Source organism: Rutidosis leptorrhynchoides, chromosome 3 (genome assembly GCF_046630445.1).
Source record: "Rutidosis leptorrhynchoides isolate AG116_Rl617_1_P2 chromosome 3, CSIRO_AGI_Rlap_v1, whole genome shotgun sequence".
Classification (NCBI taxonomy): Eukaryota; Viridiplantae; Streptophyta; class Magnoliopsida; order Asterales; family Asteraceae; genus Rutidosis; species Rutidosis leptorrhynchoides.
This window is the reverse complement of record NC_092335.1, coordinates 118094928-118117679: the sequence shown is the minus strand read 5'-3', so window position 1 is coordinate 118117679 and position 22752 is coordinate 118094928.

The window sequence follows — 22752 nt, the reverse complement described above, 5'->3', positions numbered from 1 at the left end:
GTTATTTACTTTACGCACTTTATTTATCGTCATTTAATTTCTGTTATTTATTTTTACGCACTTTAAATATCGGGACACGTATACAAGGTTTTGACATATCATATCGACGCATATATATATATATATATATTATTTGGAATAACCATAGACACTCTATATATAGTAATGATCGAGTTCTCTATATAGGGTTGAGGTTGATTCTATAATAATATATATACTTTGAGTTGTGATCGAGTCTGAGACGTATACGGGTCACGACACGTATTAATTATTTCGAATATTATAAATTAAACTATATATGAATTATTGTACTGTTAACTGTGGACTATCGACTATGGACTATCAAGATTGTACAATTAAAAATGAATTAAAATATTGATTATAACATATGAAACTAAACAATTCTTCAAGTTTGCCACTTGATCTCATTTTAAACCTCATTTGTATCTTGACGATTACAATCTGCGTTCAAACCTTTCATGATTCTTGAAAACACCTCAATCGAGAGGATGAACCAACCGTACTTCATCTACGGAAGAAAAGATTGATGCATATAGTTATGCACCTGAAAACAATCGGAACTTGAGTAAACATTTAACACGTATCTGTGTTAGATTCTTTAGCATTATTATTATTACCCAAAATAACTTTGCAATCCCTTTACAAAGTAGCAAATTTTGTCACAGATCCAGCAAGTCAACTTCAACTTTTCATTCGAAACAACCTTATTATAACCTTGATATATACGCGCGATCTTTTATTGTTACCGGGAAACCTTTTATATTCTACCATATTACCATCAGCGTTTAATCATCTAAAAACATAATTCTCTTGAAACCACCTTGAATTGATAACCAATGATTCAGATATGGTAGCATTAAATGCAGAGGAAACAGAAAAAAAAAAATTTGTAGATGGTCTAAACGGCCAAAAGTTTGACAATAAAAAGGGAGTGTCGGGAACGCTCGATAGAAAATTTGGTACTGAAAAATAGATTGAGCTAACCATGAAGGAGACCAAGGACAAATACAAGGATCAAACCCTATATTCAAAGAATCCAGGTAATTTTGGATCCGATGAAATCTTTAGAGAATATCTTGATCCAAAGTCATGTTAAAATCTTGCGAAAAATTTTTCTTCATCAACCTTCGAACTTAGAAATTCCAAAATATCATCATAAATATCTTTGATATTTCTGAGGATATTTTCATAAATATTCTTGTCCAAAATTATCTACCTCTTCGTGTTTTCTGTATTCCATTATATTGGAAACTTCTGTAAAATCTAAGTATAAATTATGAATGTTTCTGGAGTAGTGTTGGGAATTGAAGCATGAGTTAGTATAATATAGTGCGCTTGGCCAACGTGATTATATTACAATAAGTCATGCTGAATTTCTAATGGAACGTGATGATGGTTCACAGATCTTACCCTCATCATGTGCCATGTTACATAACTCTTTCATTCCACTTAACCTCTATACATATCAAGAGATTATTTTCTTGATAGTTCTATCCTTACCGTAATTCCAATAGTTTGCTAATTAATCATGATATTACATTTTCTTTCTGATTAGAAGATTTTCTTAAATTCCTTGAATTCCGGAAATCCACCATGACTACGTCAGAAGTTAAGATGAAACTTTTCACTCTTTTGTGATAGCTTCACTCGTACTCTTCGAGTAATCGAATCGTTTTATCTATATTATTTAATAATGATAAAACTCTATTTATCAACTCATATTCGTCATAAAAACACTTTTATTGTTAGCCATGACGACCTCACTCAAATTTCGGGACGAAATTTCTTTAACGGGTAGGTACTGTCACGACCCGAAAAATTTCGACTAATTTTAAACCAAACTCTCGATACGATTTAATATTCTTGACACGATAAGAGAAATCTGTTAGGTTGAGTCTCAACAATTTTGAAGTGTTTCATATATTCATTTGACCTTTGACCATTCCCGACGATTCACGAATAACTAATTGTAAATAGATAAATGTATATTTAAATATACATTTATATAATAATTTGAAATATTATTTGAAATAATATATAATTTAATTCTTGGAAATTAAATATGTAAAATAATATGCGATGTAACGAAAATTATTATTATAGATATATAGTTACATATATATATAAAATATGTATATAAATATTACTTGTAAATATATAAAATTATATTAAATCTATTTGTTTAAAAATATATAATATATTTACGTAGTAAAACTTGCTATTTAAAACTGTTTGCATATAGAAAGAGTATATATTAAAAATAACTAATTTCGAGTCTAATTAGTAAACGCCAGTGACACTCGGTTGACGTTTCATTAGTTTTAATATAGATATAATACACGTTCATGAATGATTAAGATAAAAGTTGAACTGTAATTTGATTACGAAGATTTTAGATTTGTTAAAAATATTTTTACATTTTTAAGATTAAATATTAGTACTCCGTACATATAAATTGGAACAGAAAATTAATATTTATCAAACCTTTTTGATCAGGTTTCAAATAGTTAATGACTGAAATAATTAATTATATTTAATTTAAAAGTTTGGGATTTTTAGGAACACTTTTATACGACAACTGTTTAGCAATGGACACGATATAGCACTCCGCGAATTGAAAATATCTAACCGTCGGCACATAAATTCAAAATCTTAATTATATGTTCACACGTTTTTAATTATATTATAATATAATTATTATTATATTATTATTATTTACTGTATTTGTAAGATTATATATGTTTAAGAATCTATCTATCTATTGAACTGTGTTTTATATATTATATATACATGCACTTCATCCTCCATTTAATCACCATCCTTCCTCTTCTTCGACACCCTACACCATACACATCACCGGTCACCACCAACGAGCCACCATAACTGACACCTTGATAACTACCATCAACTTTCATGATAAACGTTTTAGGGAAACCACGACCACCTTTCGATCACCTTCATCCACCAACACTCAACAATCATCACCATCATTCACTGTTACAATTCAGTTCTACTGTTGTTATTTATGTTTCGAACAGCTTCAAGCCAAGGAACAAATCCGCTATGATTATACCCCATCTTGAACCGCAACCACCTCCTTCTCTCTCACAATCTCTCTCTCTCTCTCTCTCTCTCTCTCCCTCTCCTCTCACTAATTATTTCTGTTTTGTTACTTGTTTTGAACCGGAAAACCACCACCACTATATTGTTCTACTACTATTGAACAATGTTTCTTTTCTTCTTCTATCCAAACAAAACCCATGTACAACCACTTTCTCCTTCCGTCTTCCTGTTTAGAAACCCAACACCAACACGAACAACCATCATTAGACCTACAACTATACCTTCTGTTGCTGCATATAGTATTGTTTCTGTTTAAAACCGTTCCAAAACCATAAACGAACACTCCTTTCCTGCTGTTACCGTATGCTTTCTTTTCTGTATCTATTCAACCTACAATCACTATTCTTATTTTTCTTTCGTTTTCAATTCCTATTTCTATTATTTTTCTGTTGCAATACATCCGGAAACCTCACCCAAAAACGCAACATATATAACCCCACAACAGTACAGCCTGCTACTCATTTTTTTTACTCGAACTTTGCTGCTTTGCTCTCTATTACTATTTACGATATGAAAGGTCGATGATGGAGTACGATAAAGGTGAGGGAAAGAGGTAAGATTATGATGTGATCATGAGGGTGATACAATAATTGTCGTTGTGTTTGTTTTTCCTAAAGAGGAACCCACCACAAATATAAAGTTATAAATCTTTTTGTTTTAAAACCCCACTTGACTTAATTAAGGTATAGCATGTTGATGAGATGATGGATGCTGGCATAACTTGTTCTTTTGTGTCTACCATTCGAAATTATGAATTGCCAAACCAACAGGCCAAGCAATTTTTTTTCTTTTTATTTGGGCTTATTATATTGCAATAATGGACTTCATCATATTTAAGTGTTGGGCTCTATGTGGGCCGTGAATCTGGACTGGTACTTCTGTGCTCTTGTACGTAACAAATATGATGATGGTTATGTATCACAATTCTTATAAGGTTCGTAAATAAAGGGGATGATGATAATTAAATGGTGACGTGTATGATTAGGATATGATTATGATTATGAAACTATGAAAAACAAATTAAGATGACGATGAAATGATGTGATCATAATGATGATGCTGTATTGATAAATAATATGTGTTGGGTTACCATGAGGTCACGGGTTTGAGCCCGGGCATAGGCATTTATTTTGGAACTTTCTCTTCTTGAGAGGTAGTTATTATTATTACTCTATTTATTATTATTATTAGTATTAACATTATTATTAATATTTTTATTATTTTTAATATTATTACTATCATTATTATTACTTTTACCATTATTATTATTATTACAGCTATATTATTATTATCAATTAATATTATTTATTACAATAAAAGTTAGCTATATAAAAAGATACTTAATAAAACTATATTTTATAAATTATTTATTTAAAGTATATAAAATAAATATATTTAAGTTAATAATGAAACACATGAATTACTAAAATAACAGTTATATTAATACGTAAATTTATTCGACTTCCATTATATGTGTTAATAAATATATAAATGATATAGGTTCGTGAATCCGAGGCCAACCTTACATTTGTCCATTGTCGTTATATGTATTTTTGCTACAAAATACATTAGGTAAGTTTCATTACTCCCTTTTTATATATATTTTTGGGCTGAGAATACATGCGCTGTTTTATAAATGTTTTACGAAATAGGCACAAGTACTAAAACTAATTCTATGTGGGTTTAAACCAGAAATATACCCTTAGCTTGGTAACATTAAACTACTTATCTATGTACGGTAGGCGCGAATCCTAAAGATAGATCTATTGGGCCTGACAAACTCCATCCTGACTATGGGATGCTTTAGTACTTCGAGGTTATTTTAAACACACCTGGTCTGGTGTACATCAGAGGGTAAAACATGAACGTTAAGGCTTGTTACCGGGTGCCTACAACTTATAGAATACTTTTATACACTTGCAAGTGTACATATATTTATAAACGGAAATCTTGTGGTCTATTAATATATTGAAATGATTGTTATGATAAACCTATGAACTCACCAACCTTTTGGTTAACACTTTTAAGCATGTTTATTCTCAGGTATGAAAGAAATCTTCCGCTGTGCATTTGCTCATTTTAAAGACATTACTTGGAGTCGATCATCGCAATGGGACCAAATGTTGATGACTTCGTTCAGGAGGATTAGGACGGGTCATCACATTTATGATGGCAGGGTTGGCTGTTTAGGCTGCAGAAAATAGCAGCAATGGCGGTGGTGATGAAGGTGATTAAAAGAGATGGTGGTGCATGGGTGTGCTCGATGGTTGTCTGTAGTCATCGGAGGAAACACTAAACATGGTGATTCTCGATTTGTAGCAAGTGGAAATGATGGTGTGTTTTTGGTTGTGATGTTCCCGGTGGTGATGGTTTATGGTGGGTTAAGGAACGAAACAATAGCATGGCGATGGTTCGTAGTTGTGATGTTAAATCGAATTACAAACGTTAAAATAGCTAATGGTGATCAAGAAGAAAATAATAGTGGATTTCATGCTTAGGTTGTTCAAACAGAAATAGTAACATAATGTTAATAATGATCGAACAGATGGTGGTTGCCGGTGTAGAAGTGGCGGTTTGCATGATCATGGGTGGTGGTGAAAGAGGGTTGAGGATGGGGATAGTTTGATGAAATTAGAAACAGGAAATATAAGGAATTTGATGGTTGGTGTTCGGTTAATGGATGCCATATATCTCACCCCATGATACACACACACACACACATATATATATATATATATATATATATATATATATATATATATATATATATATATATATATATATATATATATATATATATATATATATATATATATATATATAACTTAAGATTAATAATTTATTAATAATAATAATAGATTAATAATTAAAGTCTTCAAGTGGAATAAATTGAAAAAAGGAACTTCTCAATTATCAAAAGGACGTGTAAAGACATAGTATAGCCACCACATATTTGGTATTTTATGCCGACACTTTTAACATGTAGAGTATGTCGTGCTCCGTTGATAATTAGTGGCAGATAAAAGTACACAGAAAAATCCCATATTTTTAAATTAAATATATTTATTTATTTTGGTCATTTAATTTTATTATTAACTACTAAATAAAAATTACATCACTGTCCGCGCTCGATTTCAGGTAAAATATGAAAAGTGTTCAAATTTAACAATTAGCTCATAAATACATTTATTTTTGAATTATATTATATACATATATATATATATACATATGTATATATATACATATATATATACACACATATATATATACATACATACATATATATATATATATATATATATTAACTAACAATTTAATTATTAATTCAAACATCAAATCATATAATACTTTATTTAATATCTCTAATTATGATTTATTTACCTATATATATATATACATATTTATTTACAAATAATTGTTCATGACTCGTCGAGAACAGTCGAAGGGTAATTGAATATATGAAACTCGTTCAAAATTTTTGAGACTCAACTTAACAGACTTTGCTTAGCGTGTCAGAAATATTAAATCGTATCGAGAGTTTGGTTTAAAATTGGTTGAAATTTTCCGGTGATGTCAAAGCTAAGGGGTATAAAATACTATTAAATACGATACAATTTTACACAAGATATTTATTTATTTATAGAATGGATATACTTAAACCTTGCTACAACACTTATAGGCAGTGTACCTAATCGTACAGTAGTGTAGTTTTTAGTAAGTCCGGTTCGTTCCACAGGGAAATCTTTAAACAAAGCTTAACGCTATATTAGTTTACTTTTATAAAAATACAAATATATATATAAGTAATATTATTATTATAAAGGGGGGTTTTTTACCGTTTAATGACCGGTTTGTCGATTTTAAAACTTTAGTCGCAGTTAAAACCAAATGTAAAATAATAAATAAATACAAGACTTAATTTAAAGCGTAAAGTAAATAACGATAATGAAATTGCGAATAATAAAAGTGCGATAAAATAAACTTGCGATAATTAAAAGATGCGATAATTAGAAGTGCAATTAAATATAAAATAAAGGAAATTAAATATGAAATAAGAGAATTATGCTTATTTAAACTTCCGTAATCATGATGTTTGACGTGTTGATTTTAGTTTTATGCCCATGGGTTAATTATCCTTTGTCCTGGATTAGTTAATATGTCCATACGGATTTGTCCATAACAGTCCATCAGTCATAAATATAAAGTGCGAGTGTCCTTGTCAAATTATCCTTATACCCGAAGTTAAATATTCCAACTAATTGGGGACTTAAACTGTAACAAGATTTTAATACTTTGTTTAATAATTACACCAGGATGTCAACTGAGTGTTACCCAAGGTTTTAATATTTTGTAATCAATTATGCCAAGTGTCCTTTTACATAATTTCACCCATGTTTTAATTATTCTAGTGGCTATTAATCCATTCCCGTGTCTGGTGAAATGAACGATTATTCGTACATATAAATACCCCGCCCATCGTGTCCGATCGAGTGTATATGGTAATTTATAGGGACGCCCAATTGTAAATCTTTATATTAACATTAACAAACTATCATTTAGTTAAACAAATATAAAGCCCATTAATAGCCCATAGTCTAATTTCCACAAGTGTCATTCTTTTATCCAAACCCCAATTATGGTACAAAGCCCAATTACCCAATTTTAGTAATTAGCCCAACATCATGATTACTTCAGATTAAATAAGCATAATAATAACTTAGCTACGAGGCATTAAATTAAAAAGGTTGAACATAACTTACAATGATTAAAAATAGCGTAGCGTTACACGGACAGAATTTCGACTTACACCCTTACAACATTAACTAACATACCCTTATTATTAGAATTATAATTAAAATTAAAATATAAATTATATATATATATATATATATATATATATATATATATATATATATATATATATATATATATATATATATATATATATATATATATATTTTACGATATAGGTAGAGAGATGGATGGATATTTTTGTGATTTTTGCGATCAGAATTCATTTGCTTTTATAGGGATTTTGAAAACTTGGGGCTCCGCGACTTGCGGCATTTTTGACCTTCAAACTCCGCGAGTCGCGGAGATTGAAATTACAGCTCAGTCCCTTTTGGCGTCTTTCTTGCCGACGGTTTTAAATATTAATATAATATATAAATAATTATAATAATTATTTAAATATTATATTATATTTATGTGCATAGTTGCCTTGTAATTTTTAGTCCGTTGCGTCGAGCGTTGAGAGTTGACTCTGGTCCCGGTTCCGGATTTTCGAACGTCCTTGCGTACAATTTAATATTTTGTACTTTGCGTTTTGAATCTTGTACTCTTGTAATTTCGAGACGTTTCTTATCAATAATTGGAACCTCTTTGATTGTATTTTGTACTTTTGAGCTTTTTGGTCGTTTGCGTCTTCAATTCGTCGAATCTGTCTTTTGTCTTCACCTTTTTTTATTTAAACGAATATTACTTGTAAATAGAACAATTGCAACTAAAAGCTTGTCTTTCTTGAGGAATAATGCTATGAAATATATGTTCGTTTTTAGCATTATCAAATATTCCCACACTTGAGCGTTGCTTGTCCTCAAGCAATATCGTCTTGAAATACTAGAATCACTTCTTTATTCTTCACACTTTGTACATCAGTGATTTCTATACGGCGGTATAAACAATGGTAGTAACGATATGGTTTACAGTCCCACATGACTATAAAAATTTAGATCCATTAAGGAAATTGGATCTTTATGAAAACATTTGATCTTTTGAAAATTAAATCTAGTTTTTACCCTAGATAAGTTTTCCGGAATAACCCTTTACCGGTGTTTGCAAAATATTTTTGTGGGTTTGGTGGGTTTCAGATTTGAAAATTTTAGCTCAAAACTTGCGGTTTTGTGTCACCCACTCGCTAACCTTGTATTTGGAAAGCAACACGTCCAGTTTACTTGTCCCGTATATTACCTTTCGGTAAACTACCATCCGGTTGTAAAGGAAAGCGTTGAACAAGCAACTGTTAAGGCAATGTCCCCTGACATGCTTTTAATTATGGTCTATAATGTGTCGGACGCAATTACTATCCTTGGTAGGAGCAATTTATAATTTTTCGGTCTGGCACAAGGTCCTGTCCTTGACAACTATGCAACCACCGTTCTTACGGTTGACACCCGATTTGGTTCAGGTGACCTAATGAATTCCAGGTGAATTCCTAGGATTTTACGTTCAAAGGTAATGAACGCCTTGAAAATAGGGTTTTCAGAAAACAAATCGGTTTGTAATTTTGATCAAAATATTTTCTCGTTCAAGCTCGAGTTTAGATATCATTGAATTCCATGAGTTTGTAATTCTCAATCTTTAAGGTCAATCTCAAGGATTGAGTAATATCAGTCTTAAAAGCTGATTTTTGATCTTTAAGGAGATTATCCTTTCTGGGGATCTGATTCATTAGTCTTATCAAGCTAATTTGCATGGTGCCCCCCCATTGTACGAGATAAATCCTTCTCATGGTTAGGATAAATCTGACCACTTGGCGACCCTGTTTAATGCTGAGGTCCGTGGATTTCCTGCTGATTTTAGTGATGACTTTTCTAGATTTTTCATCAACCTACAGCTGGTCTGGACGACAACTTCATGACCTAAATCAAGAAGCGCGTGTCTTTTTCGGAAGACTTTACTTCCTTTTAATGATGGAATTGATTCATCGTGTAGATCCATCTTTCTTACAGTAAATCAGGTAAAACTTTTTAGTTTAGTCCAAAGCAAAAGTATTTTCAGTTATTTGTACAAAAATATGTGACATATGTTTAAGATAACTTGGTAAATTTTCCCACACTTGGCTTTTATTTTCCTTTTTATCGTCCTCCATTCCATTTTAAATGAATTTTAACATTTTGGTTTGTTTCTCAATTTATGTCCTTTTCTGAGGTAACAATAATTTCGGTGTTAAAACCTAGTTTTATTGTTCATAAATATGTATAAACATGATTTTGAGTTCATTTAATTGAAATTTTTTAAAAATTTTACTAGAATTAGGTAGTCAGTATATAAGACTAGGGCTGTTCTTTATTATCAGAGAGCACTAGATTCTAATACAACTACTGCTTTACTAGCATTTTTAATGGTAAACAAGTGTTTAAGATAGAAATTATAAAATCCGAAAGAATTTAACCCCTTCCCACACTTAAGATCTTGCAATGCCCTCATTTGCAAGAAATCAGTAACAATTTAAATTATTGAGGGTGATTTGTGTGAAAATGATTAAATTTTTACCAAAGTTTCCAAATATATTGGCGTTTGTTTGCTGAATGATAAATGGTGCACATCATTTGTTCATTCCGTCTTGTTGTTATTTCACATATATTTTGCATCTTATCGTCAAAATTAGTTGCTTTTGCTGAACTTAATGCCAGTCTTTGAAAATGCGTTGTTTTACCCTGTTGTGTACATAAGATAAACTGCAAACATATATACATATTTTTGAAGTTTGGTATATTACCCCACATTCAAAAATTATTAAAATCTAAGAATAAAAGTTAGAAAATTATAAAAACTATTACAATATTAACATAAGTATTAAACGTATCAACATTACAAATTACAAAATAAATAAAACTAAGTAGACTAGGGATGATATTGATACCAATAGGGGTTCCAAGAATAACCATAGGTGCTATAGAATGCTTCGGCAGGGTTATACGTAGGATACGGTGGTTGCATCTCTATAGACCAGGGAGGGAATATGGGTTTTGGTGTAGGAATATAGTTTCTACCTATATGTTGGCAATGAGCTATGATTTGATTTTGATGAACTTGCCAATCTTCAAATGCTCTCTGTCTAGCATTTTCGTATTCCTGTGAAGCTATAAACCTTTGCATTTCTTGCATCTCATTTCCCCCTCCTACATTACCTTGCTGTTGGTTTCTCTCAACCTGTGGATGTCTACCATGGTATTGCACTGCAGCGTTATTTCGCCTCTTCAAAACTTTCGCACCATGGTATACATTTAAACCTATAGTATCGCGGGGTTCTGGTTCTTCTACTAATAATCCCCCCCGACTTATATCCACACCGAGATATTCAGCAATCAAAGTAATAAAAATACCACCTCCTATTATGCTATGTGGTCTCATCCCCCTAACCATAGCTGATAAATAGTAACCCACACAATAAGGTATACTTACAGCGCTTTGTGGGTCTCGAATACACATATGGTAAAACAAATCCTGTTCATTTACCTTTTCCTTGTTCTTACCTCTTTGTGTAATCGAATTAGCTAAAAACCTATGAATCACTCTTAATTCAGCTCTATCTATATCCAAATAAGAGTAATTTCCCACTTTGAATCGGTGATGGCTTGTCATTTGACTCCATACACCGTGTGTATCAAAATTTTCATCTATCTTTCTACCATTTAGTATCAACCCTCTACAATCGGCAGATGCTAACTCCTCAGGCGTATATATACGTAAAGCCTGAGCCATGTCTAGTAAAGACATGTGGCGCATCGAACCTCCTAACAAAAATCTAATAAAAGATTGATCGGTTAAACTAGCTACCCGATCATTCAACTCTATACTACACAACAATTCTTCACACCATACTTTATATTAATTTTTCAAATATTTACAATTTTAAATATATTGATTTTATAAAGTTTACAATATTAATTTAAGATTTATATATTAATTTTAAAAACTTGGTAAAAATAAAATTAAAAATCTTTTTGGCTTTTTATCCCACTTTAATCAATCAAATATTATCAAAAATATGCGCCCCTCTTTTCGGTAAAGTAATTTCGGTTCCAAGACCTAATTTAACTCATGACGAATTTTTGAAATATTTTAGGTTGATTGATTAAAGATATTTATACCTTAAGAATAAACATTAAATTTCGCAGTGATGTAATAAATTTTTGTATGATATCAATAATTTCGGTCGCCAAACCTAATTTTATTCAATACCAATTTAATACTTTATAGCGAACAAATTAGCGTTTATTATCAAAAGGTTAAAAATAAAAAAAATAAAATAAAAACTGTACAAACATACATGTGAAATAGATTTCTTAGTTATATGATCTATCCCATTCATAAGATAGTCGGTTTAATTGGTTTTCCATAGCTACATAGGCGTAACCTCGAGCATTCAGTGTCTTTTCTTCTAAACATATGAACGGTCCGTCTCTGCATAAAGTAACAAATTCGGTATTTGAATAGGTTTGATTATTTGAACATTTACCTCCATGTGACCATTTTCCGCATTTGTGACATCTTTCTAGGTGTCGTGCTCTTCTTTTCGCTGCGGATTTTGATTTTCCTTTACCAAATTGTAACTTATTATCTTCGCATCTGGATTCTTTTCTAACTCCGTCCATTCTTTCTCTGATTACTGATACTATTTCACTCGGTAGTGTGTCATTATTACGTTTAGTGATCAAAGCGTGTAGCATTAGACCATGGTTTAGTTCACAGGCAGTCTTCATTTTGTAAAAACCTAAAAAAATTAAAAATTCAGAATGGGGGGAGAAGACTAGTTCTTTAGGGTCTGCTAGGGAAAGACCATTCGGGTTCCATTTTCGAGAACTACACGAAAACAGACAATCTAACTCTAACAGAAATACATATTATCCTTTAAAGACTTGATTCTCCCCACACTTAGTTAGCTGTGGTGTCGAAATTGTGATTAACTTCGTTGTCGACTTCCATCGGACCATGTATGTAATGTTTAACTCTGTGACCATTAACTTTAAATTCAATCCCATTTGAATTTATTAATTCTATCATTCCGTATGGAAAAACTCTTTTGACTATGAATGGTCCAGACCATCTTGATTTCAATTTTCCAGGAAATAGCTTGAATCGTGAATTGAAAAGAAGAACTCTGTCTCCTTCTTTAAATTCTTTTGAACTTCTGATTCTTTTATCATGCCATTTCTTCGTTCTTTCTTTATAGATTAACAAATTTTCGTATGCTTCATGTCTTAATTCTTCTAATTCGTTTAGTTGACTTAATCGTAGACGTCCGGCTTCATGTAAATCAATATTACATGTCTTCAAAGCCCAAAATGCTTTGTGTTCAATTTCTACTGGAAGATGACATGCTTTTCCATAAACAAGTCTAAAAGGTGTGGTTCCAATTGGAGTTTTGTAGGCTGTTCTAAAAGCCCAGAGTGCATCCTCCAATTTAATGGACCATTCCTTCGGATTTGATCCTACGGTTTTCTCTAGAATACGTTTTAAAGCTCGGTTGGTATTTTTAACTTGTCCACTTGTTTGTGGATGATATGCGGTGGAGATTTTATGAGTTACTCCATATCTTTTAAGAACTTTCTCAAGTTGATTATTATAGAAATGGGTACCCCGATCACTTATTAAAGCTTTCGGTGTTCCAAACCTTGCAAAAAGACGTTTTAAAAAGTTGACTACAACTCGTGCATCGTTAGTTAGGAGAGATTGTGCTTCCGCCCATTTAGATACATAATCAATGGCTACGAGTATATATAGATTATTATGAGATTTTGGAAATGGACCCATAAAGTCAATACCCCAAATGTCAAATACTTCACATACTTGTATGACATTTTGTGGCATTTCATCACGTTGACTTATTTTTCCGGCCCTTTGACAAGCATCACAGGATTTGCAAAGAAGGTGTGCATCTTTGTAAATTGTAGGCCAATAGAATCCAGCATCATAAACTTTTCTTGCTGTTAGTTGAGGCCCATAATGCCCTCCTGTTGGTCCTGTGTGACAATGGTTTAATATTTTACTAGCTTCATCTCCAAATACACATCGGCGTATTATTCCATCTGGACAACTTTTAAACAGATGTGGATCTTCCCAAAAATAGTGTTTTATATCACTGAAGAATTTCTTTCGTCTTTGGTACGATAATCCTTTTTCAAGGAATCCACATACTAAGTAGTTTGCATAGTCTGCAAACCATGGAATTTCTTTATAATCTATCTTCAATAGATATTCATCAGGAAAGTTGTCTTGTATGGCCGATTCATTTAGAAGTTCTAATTCGGGATTTTCAAGACGGGAAAGATGATCAGCGGCGAGATTTTCTGCTCCTCTTTTATCTCGGATTTCAATATCAAACTCTTGTAAGAGTAAGATCCAACGGATTAATCTTGGTTTAGCATCTTGTTTTGAAAATAGGTATCTAAGAGCAGAATGGTCGGTATAGACCACCGTTTTTGCTAGAACGAGATATGATCGAAATTTGTCAAAAGCAAAGACAATAGCAAGGAGTTCTTTTTCAGTAGTTGTATAGTTCGTTTGTGCTCATTGTAACGTCTTACTAGCATAATATATAGGTTGAAATCGTTTTTCAATCCTTTGTCCTAAAACGGCTCCCATTGCAAAATCACTTGCATCGTACATTAGTTCAAATGGTAGATTCCAATTTGGTGTTATCATGATCGGCGCATTAGTGAGTTTTTCTTTAAGAATATTAAAAGATTTGATACACTCATCTGAAAAGATGAATGGAGCATCCTTTTCTAGGAGTTTATTCATAGGAGTGGCAATTTTAGAAAAATCTTTTATGAAACGTCGGTAAAAACCGGCATGCCCTAGAAAACTCCTAACTCCTCTAACATTGGTGGGATGTGGAAGTTTAGCAATTACATCTACTTTAGCTCTATCCACTTCAATTCCTTCTTTTGAAATTTTATGTCCAAGAACGATGCCTTCTTTAACCATAAAATGGCATTTCTCCCAATTAAGAACTAGATTTGATTGTTCGCATCTAATAAGCATTCGTTCAAGATTAACTAGACATGATTCAAATGTATCACCGAAGACTGAAAAGTCATCCATGAAAACTTACATGCATTCTTCTATCATGTCGTGAAAAATCGCCATCATACACCTTTGAAAGGTTGCAGGGGCGTTGCAAAGTCCAAATGGCATGCGTTTGTAAGCAAAAGTACCATAAGGGCCCGTGAATGTGGTTTTCTCTTGGTCCTCGGGTGCTATTGGAATTTGAAAATATCCGGAAAATCCATCTAGAAAACAATAGTAACTATTTCCGGCTAATCTTTCCAACATTTGATCAATGAAAGGTAAGGGAAAGTGATCTTTTCTGGTGGCGTCATTTAATTTTCTACAATCAATACACACATGCCATCCTGTTAGAGTCCTAGTAGGAATAAGCTAATTTTTCTCATTTGTAATGACAGTCATGCCACCCTTCTTAGGCACGCATTGAACTGGGCTACCCATGGACTATCAGAGATTGGATAAATTAAACCTGCATCTAGCAGTTTAATAATCTCTTTCTTAACTACATCTTGCATATTAGGATTTAGTCTTCGTTGGCGTTGCACATACGTTTTATGACCTTCTTCCATAAGGATTTTATGTGTGCAATACGAAGGACTTATTCCTTTAATATCATGAATCTTCCATGCAATGGCTGGTTTATGAGATTTCAACACAGAAATGAGTTGTGATTTCTCATTTTCAGTAAGAGAAGACGATATTATTACAGGTAATTCAGATTCACCATGTAAATAAGCGTATTCCAAATGGTTTGGAAGTGGCTTTAACTCTAGTTTCGGATGTTCTTCTATCGATGATTTATATCGATATCTGTCTTCTTCTTTTAGCATTTGAATTTCTTCTGTTGTTGGTTCATATCCATTAGCTATAAGTGTAGCTAACATTTCAGCTTCATCAATTGGTTCATTACCTTCTCCTAAAGAACATTCTCATGTTCCTTGTAATTCTGGGAATTCTTCTAATAATTCTGCATGTGCATCTATAGTTTGAATATAATAACATGTATCATCTGCAGATTGTGGTTGTTGCATTGCTTTATCAACTGAAAAGGTAACACTCTCATCCTCTATACTTAGGGTCAATTTCTTACCGAACACGTCTATCATTGCTTTAGCCGTGTTTAAGAATGGTCTTCCTTGAAAAAAAACGTGGGCATAAGAGGGCAAAAGGAGGTTCTTTTGTTGATCTTGCAAGCCAATATTAAGTGTCAAACAAATCCTAACCAAAGTACAAGGTGTTGGGATCATGCTTGGGGTATAACAACTTGAGGTTTCATGCTTTTGGAACTTGCATTCAGCATCATTTCTTAAGAGCTGCTGTCCAGAAATTTTGGGTACAAAAAAAAGGGGTTTCAAGCTAGATTAACAAGGGTGTTAAGGTTATAAAGTCTAGTAAACTTAAGGGTGGTGTTGGAGGATCAAAGGCTTGAAGTTCTACACATTTGTTCATCATCTTATAAGCATTTGGACAGCCCTTAAACTTGTTTTAAGGAGGTATATATAACTCTCCCTTTCTTGTTAATTTGTAAGCATGATTTCATAACTTGATCCTATTGGGATTTAACTTTAAATTGGTTTAAAGATTAACAAGTTTAATTTGTAATTACACGCTTCCGTTTTGATTATAATCTTAAATGGTTTTAAGAGTTTCAAACTTGTTAAATCCCAACAATGGTATCTAGAGCCGAAGTTGTTGAAATATGCTTCGAATTGTTGTTTTAAACCCACTATATTTGCAATCTATGAACATGCATGAATGTAGATTGCAAAAACAAATGGGTTTGGGTGGGTTTATGATGAATGTGGAATTCAAAAGGGTCCAAAAGTGGGTTTGGGCTCTTCCATTTGGTTCATATTTGGTTGCATGTTAATGTTCACAATCTTAGCCTTGACCTTGTGTTGCATGCATGTATGTTTGGTTGATTTGTAATGTTATTTGGCTTGTAATATTATTCATTCATATGGCATGTAATAATTCATTCATTTGGCTATGTAATTTGTTTTACATTTGGTATGTAAAATAGAATAGGTTGTATTTTCATTTTCTAGATAAAAATGTATTAGGATACATATTTTGTAAAAATGAAGATACAAGATGATGAAGACTTGAAGAACACAAGGAGCATATGGATGCAAGGTTAAGTGGGAGATTTGAAATCTCCTACTTTGTATTATTACCCCTTAACCCGGTGACATTTGTTTTCGGCTAAACAAATGTCCACCAAAATGGCTAGATTGTGAACATACTTGTTTTGCATGTGTGGTTGTTTGTTTGTTTATTGTATTGTATGTTTGGTTGATACAATTAATCACAAGATAACAACAAGCAAAACGACAATTTAATTGGTTAAATTAAAAGCAACTAAAGACGTTAATAAATGGTTATTAAGAACAAGAAAAGGATCACATATATATAAAATGGTTTATATCAAGTAATTGGCAAATTACAAGACATGAAAATGGTTTTTCATAAGTACCATACACTAAATGCATGTTGGTGTATGGCATAAATGTTTTCTTAAACTAGAATTAACGAAAACTTAAAATCCCTTAATCGACAAGGTAAACAAGTTTAACGCCATCCTTTTGTGGGACACTTAAACATAGTAGGGAACTCATAATGGGATAAAGGTCACCTAACCGTTATGAGCTAACTAATATGGTTAAGGTAAAATTCGCATGCTTGTGGGATAAAGGTCACCTAACCACTTGTATGTTAATTTTACATGTTTACACAAGTAGGACGACTTGATTTGGGAATCATGAACTTAGGGTCACCGAAGCATGAGAAACAAATAGGCGTTGATGGGATAAATATGCCATGCAAAAGGATTGTATGATCCCATAATTTAGAAGTTGCAAAAGGATTGCAATTGTCATATAAATGACTACCTAGCTAAATCAAATAACGGGATAAAGGTCACCTAACCGAAATTTGATTTACCGTTGGATTCTAATATTTAATAAGTCAATTAAAATTTAAAAGGATATTGTTTATTAAATTTAAAATCGATACTTAAATGAACTTTGTTAAATTTTGTAGATGGCCGCCAATAACAACAACATGCAAAATGCACCTATTAACTTGAACAACCTATCGTTAAGGTCTCTCCTCGAGAAAGACAAACTCAACCATACGAACTTTATGGATTGGTTCCGCAATCTTAGAATTGTCCTCAAACTTGAGGATAAAGCGTATGTGTTGGAGGACCCTATTCCCGACCAACCGGATGAGGAAGATCTAGAGGGCATGGCTTATTATGATAAGTATTGCGCCGATTCGGTGCAAGTCGCTTGCCTAATGCTTGGGACTATGATACCCGAACTTCAAAAGGATTTCGAACATCATAGTGCATATGACATGATTACGCAATTGAAGGAGATGTTCCTTCAACAAGCACGTGTCGAGCGCTTCGAAACGGTTCGAGCATTACATGCATGTCGTATGGATGACACCCAATCCGTATCCTCTTATGTCCTCAAAATGAAAAGCCTTATTGATCGCGCAAACCGTCTTAATCTCAACATATCTAATGAGCTAGCCACTGATCTTATCCTAAACTCCCTGTCAAAGAGGTTTGACCAATTTGTAATTAATTACAATATGAATGGGATGGATAAGACCATTGGTGAACTTCATGGCATGTTAAGGACGGCCGAAACTAGCATGGGTAAGAGGGCTTCACCCGTGCTAATGATCAATGATAGTGGGTCCAAAGGTAACAACACCTCTAAGCCAAAGGCTGCTAAGAGGAAAGGACCCGCCCATCAAGGCAAGGGAAAGGGGAGGATGGTTACCTCAACCAAAAACAAGAACAAGAAGCAAAAGGTTGCTGGACAAGCAAACCCCAAGGAAGACCCGTGCTTCGGTTGCGGTGAAATGGGTCACTGGAAACGCAATTGCCCGGTCTACCTTAAGGAGTTGAAGGAAAAGAGGGATGCGGGGAAATCCTCAGGTAACATATATATGGTATATATAGAGCTTAGTATTACTTCTTCTAATACATGGGTATTAGACACTGGATGTGGAACTCACATTTGCAATTCTTTGCAGGGGTTCAAAAGAAGTAGCAAGGAAACGGGAACATCAAGTCTCTTTATGGGTAATGGAGCCAAAGTACAAGTGAAGGCTCAAGGAGACTTTGTATTAAAACTTCCAAGTGGTTTGGAACTTATTTTGAACAATGTTTTGTATGCACCGAATTGTTTCAGTTTGAAGTTCCAAGTGGTTTGGAACTTATGTCGAAACATTATTTCAGTTTCCCGTTTAAAACAATGTGGTTTTTATCTTAATTTTGTTAATGATGATATCCACGTTTATTTAGATAATGTATTTTATTTTAAGGCTTCGCCTTCAAATGGAATTTATGAATTGGTTCATGATGACACATCATCTAGTAGCTCAATATACCATACTAGCACCAAGAAACTCAAAAGGGATTTGAGTGATTCCTACTTATGGCATTGTCGCCTTGGTCACATAAACAAGAATCGAATGCATACACTCCAAAAGAATGGCCTTTTGAAATCAAATGAACTAGACTCGTTTGATGTATGTGAATCTTGTTTACAAGGTAAAATGACTAAAGCACCTTTCAAAGGGACCTACGAAAGGGCTAAGGACTTATTGGGATTAATACATTCGGATGTATGTGGACCCTTTAAGCCCATAGCTAGGAATGGTGAAAGATACTTCGTTACTTTCATTGATGACTTCAGTCGTTTCGGATATGTCTACTTGTTAAGACATAAGGATGAAACTTTTGAAGCATTCAAAGAGTATCAAAACGAAGTACAAAATCAACTCAATAAGACAATTAAGGTACTTCGAACCGATAGAGGAGGTGAATACCTAAGCGATGCCTTCCAAGATCATCTTAGAAGTTGTGGGATTATCTCGTAACTTACTCCACCCGGGACACCACAGCTTAATGGTGTGTCCGAAAGGAGGAACCGAACCCTAATGGATATGGTTCGATCTATGATGGCTAGAAGCTCATTACCTCTATCGTTCTGGGGTTATTGTCTATGCTCAGCGGCTCATATTTTAAATATGGCCCCAACCAAGAAAGTGGAACGAACACCTCATGAGATGTGGTTTGGAAAACCTCCATCTCTATCATACTTAAAGGTATGGGGATGTGAAGCTTACCCTAAGCGTTACGTCCCTAATAAGTTGAATGCTCGATCCACGAAGTGTATCTTCATAGGATATCCCAAGGATGATATGGGATACTATTTCTATGATCCTTCCGAGCAGAATGTATTTGTTGCTCGGAAGGCTGAATTCCTTGAAACTAAGTTCCTAATGGAAGGCAAAAGTGAAAGGAAGATAGATCTTGAAGAGGTTCAAGATCAAGTAGATGATACACAATTGGCTGACACTAGCACTCAACATGAAAATGTTGAGAGTGATCAGATGGATGATCAAAATACACAAGACGTTCGCAGATCTGGTAGGATTAGTAATCCTCCTGAGAGATATGGGTTTCTCATGGATGGTTGCTATGTGGTTGATTTGGATGAACCAATAAACTACCAAGATGCTTTATCAAGGATTGATAAAGATAAATGGCAGGAAGCCATGAACGCTGAGATGCAATCCATGTATGACAACCAAGTTTGGGAACTTGTTGCGCAACCTCCTGGCTCTAGGCTAGTTGATTGTAAATGGCTGTTCAAAATGAAAACCGACATACATGGAAACTTGGATACATATAAAGCTAGACTTGTAGCAAAAGGTTTCACTCAGACTCAAGGGGTTGACTATGATGAAACTTTTTCGCCTGTGGCGATGCTAAAGTCTATTAGGATATTACTTGCCATTGCTGCTCATTATGATTATGAAATATGGCAGATGGATGTCAAGACCGCTTTCCTAAACGGACATCTTGAGGAAGATGTCTATATGGTTCAGCCTGAGGGTTTTGTTGATCCGAAATATCCTAAAAAGGTATGCAAGTTAAAGAAGTCAATCTACGGATTGAAACAAGCATCTAGAATGTGGAATCATCGTTTTAATGAGGAGGCCAAGAAATTTGGCTTCATTAAAAATGGTGATGAAGCTTGTGTATACAAGAAAGCTAGTGGGAGCACTATCATGTTCCTTGTACTATATGTGGATGATATATTGTTATTTGGAAATGATATTCCGGCAATGCAAGGTGTTAAAACTTGGTTAAGCAAATGCTTCTCCATTAAGGATCTTGGAGAAGCACAATATGTTTTGGGGATTGGGATCTACAGGGATAGATCCAAGAAACTGATAGGTTTGAATCAAAGTGCATACATTGAAAAGGTCTTGAAAAGGTTCAAGATGGAGGACTCTAAGAGAGGTTTGGTACCTATTCAAAGAGGAACACTTCTCAGTTCATCTCAGTGCCCCACCACAAAAGATGAACAGGAGAGAATGAAGAAAGTCCCGTATGCATCTGCTATTGGGTCAATCATGTATGCAATGATATGCACTAGACCAGATGTGTCATGCGCTCTTAGCTTGACAAGTAGATACCAGAATAACCCAGGAAACGATCATTGGATTGCGGTTAAAAGTATATTGAAATACCTTAGAAGGACTAAGGATATGTTTCTTATATACGGGTCTGGTGAGGAGGAACTTGCTGTAAAAGGTTACGTGGACGCAAGCTTCCAAACTGATCGAGATGATTCTCGATCACAATCCGGTTATGTCTTTACATTAAATGGAGGTGCGGTCTCTTGGAAGAGTTCAAAACAGGATGTTGTTGCATTATCCACTACAGAGTCAGAGTACATTGCCGCCTCATTGGCAGCTCAGGAAGCTGCATGGATGAAGAAATTCATCGATGACTTAGGAGTGGTCCCTACCATTCAAGACCCTCTTGAGATCTTTTGTGACAACGAAGGTGCGATTGCTCAAATCAAGGAGCCTCGTGCTCACCAAAAGACCCGTCACATTGAGCGGAGATTCAACTACATAAGGGATGAAGTTGAAAAAGGAAAGATATGTATTCGCAAAGTTCACACAGATCTAAATATAGCGGATCCACTCACGAAGCTCTTACATGGTGCAAAACATCAAGGGCATGTTAGTGCATTAGGACTTCGATATTCTAGTGATTGGTCATGATCTGTTTTAAGTATTGTAACGAAACGAAATTGTTCAAACTCATTAATATAATTATGGTATTAATTTATTTTGAGTTATGTTCCTATTTTGCATATTTTATCCATGAATAAGTAATTATTCTAAATTCCGTAGTCGATCACAGTTGTGGGAACAAGTGTGAGGTTTAGACTATTATGAACTTGGATTGGTATACATTCACAGGACTGAATGTGAGGCTAGGTTGCTACCAAGGTTCATAAATATTTGTGGGATACAAATATTGGAAGACCCGCTCTCAAGATTTACTATATGGAGCCTTTGTGGTTGATCACATGTAATCTTGAGTAAAGGCGAATATCATCGTATCCTCTGACCTGAGATACATATTGGGTCCTGATATTCACCGAGTATTATGCCTTGATTCTTTCCTTCGCTATTCTGAAATATGGTAGTACATAAGGAAGAGCTCAGGTATAATGCAAAGTGTGTATCTAGGACGTATGTAGTCAAGATGGAATTTGTCCCTCTTATTCGTTGAGAGTCAGATGTCTAAGGCCTGATAAAGTTAAATCTATAAGAGAGTGATCACTCCGTGTCTCTTGGATTTAACATGACATATAGGACAAAAGGATATAATGAAAGATTCACCTATATATCAGTTCGAGTAGGGAGCTCGAAAGGGATGATGTTATTGAATGGCACAAAGTCATAACATATTAGGGGTGA